Genomic DNA, 2201 nt, shown 5'->3' with positions numbered 1-2201 from the left:
GCTGGCCTTTTCTTTCAAAAAGTGTCTTCTGTTCTTCTAGTCATTCTGGGTTGGTCTGCGTGTCTTTTCAAGTAGGATTGTCCCACTTCAGAAGGTTCTGAGTGGGGCTCAGGATTCCACCTAAGGCCCCATAGTCCATAAAGACTTTAATGAGAAGTCTATTGCCCTGAGCAAATTCGAATTCTCCTTTTAGATGGGTGTACAAATTTTCTGTACTCATAACTCTCAACATATATTTCTATTATATTTATATGCCTATTTTACAATAGTAGGCAGGGAAAACCAGTACCAACAAGACAGTCAAGCCCTTAAACATTTCCCCCTTCCTTTACTCATTTAGACTATCCCTGTATCACAGAGCCCTGGTGTTTCAAATTGTGTATAAATCACTATTTACCATTATCCTATTTAGCCCAAGTATACATCCCTAAATTTTCCCGTCTTCATTGTTAATCTGCCTCCTTCCCTCTTCTTGTTTATTGCTCTCCCCCTCCTTGTATGTTGCCCTCCCTGTTACCTGTGCTATAATGTGTCTACCCCTCTTCCTATGAATTACTCTCCCCTCCTCCTCCCTACCCCAGGTAACCATCAAATACATTTTCTTGGAAATCTTCTTTTAAGCTTTTATAATAATGTCTCATGCAATATTTTGATGAAATGATGTATTTTTTTTTAAGGCTCACTTGAATTACTAGCTCCTGGACAATTCCTTGGAGATTAGAGAGCTGTACTCTGGAGCACAGTATATTCACTGAACCTGTTAGTAATGTAGGAGTCCTGGTGTGGTACTGTAGGATAAGCACTGTTAAAGATATTAACTGCTAACCTCAAAGTCAGTGGTTTAACCCCACCAGCCACTCCTTGGAATCCCTATACAGGGTCACTATGAGTCAGAACAGACTTAATGACACTTAACAACATTGCTAATATACTTATACTTAACTGTGCTTCCTATAGCTAGAAATTCAAGAACCAAAGACAGGATGGGTGATTGGGCTGCCCTACCATCAATTTCAGTGAACCTCATGCAGAAATTGTGTTTCTATACCTAAAAATCAGTCTTTGCCTAGTTAGATGCCCTGTTTCCTTCCCTACACAGGGTGAAATACTTTTGCCAGCAAAATACAGGAAAATCTCCATTAAATTGGAATTGTTTATTGCCAACTACAACCAATGGGCAACCAGGAAAAGAGCCACTTTTCTTACTGTATTGATAGGTGATTGTCATATAGAATTGGGACTAATATTATACAATCCAGACTAAGACGTATATAATTGGAACATGAAAATTACTGGAGTGTATCTTTATATACCTCTTAACTATTGGCCTTGTCTTTCTTTTTTTTTTTTTTTTTTACTTAAAATGAATCATATTGTCTTGAATCTTTCTGAAATTTTGAATTACAGGGAAAATGGATACTTTTGTCTCATTCATTCTTTATTCTAACAATTGCTGCAACAATTCTGTTACTGAAATTAGTTTCATTCTACAAACTTTGTAAAAAATTAAAATGACATTTATTCTTAAAAGATATTAACTAATTACCAATCTCTTACAGTATTCTTGCACAATTCTTGTCCATGGAGTAGATAGAGAAATCATCTATTTTTCATAATGAGACAATTTTTAAAAATATATGTTACAGAAAGTCAGTAGACAACACTTCTCCCCTGGCTTAAACATCTCCATCAGCAGAAGACCCAAAGAGCTCCTTATGTTTTTTGGTTACACATCCTCTTAGCTGGCTCTTAAAACCCCATTACTGTGATTTAAGAGGCAACCAATTGAGCTTACAACTTTCATCAGGAAAATTCTCTTCTCCCAAAACTCACAGCCTCTTAGCTTCACCATCATGATTACAATCTGTTTTGGAATACCATCAGCATTTATCTTAGATTGGAACCTTCCATTACTGTTTAAATTGCTAAAATAATACAGTAGTTGCATGCCAACCCAGTTACTTGAGCTCTCCACCACACAACTTTGTATTTTCCATTTTGTGCTCCGTCTCATGTTACACCATTATATCATACAACTTCAACTGTTCCTCTGAATGAAACTCTCTCCTGAGAACACTGATTTCCTTTCTATGGCACTCAACAACAACAACAGCAAGTGTTTATTAAGTCTATGATTTTATGTATACGTGTGATAGGAGCTCTGATAGCGTAGTAGTTACGAATCGAGCTGCTAATTTTAC

The sequence above is a fragment of the Chrysochloris asiatica genome, unplaced genomic scaffold, assembly GCF_000296735.1.
Source record: "Chrysochloris asiatica unplaced genomic scaffold, ChrAsi1.0 scaffold00024, whole genome shotgun sequence".
Classification (NCBI taxonomy): domain Eukaryota; kingdom Metazoa; phylum Chordata; class Mammalia; order Afrosoricida; family Chrysochloridae; genus Chrysochloris; species Chrysochloris asiatica.
Note: the sequence above shows the minus strand (reverse complement) of the source record.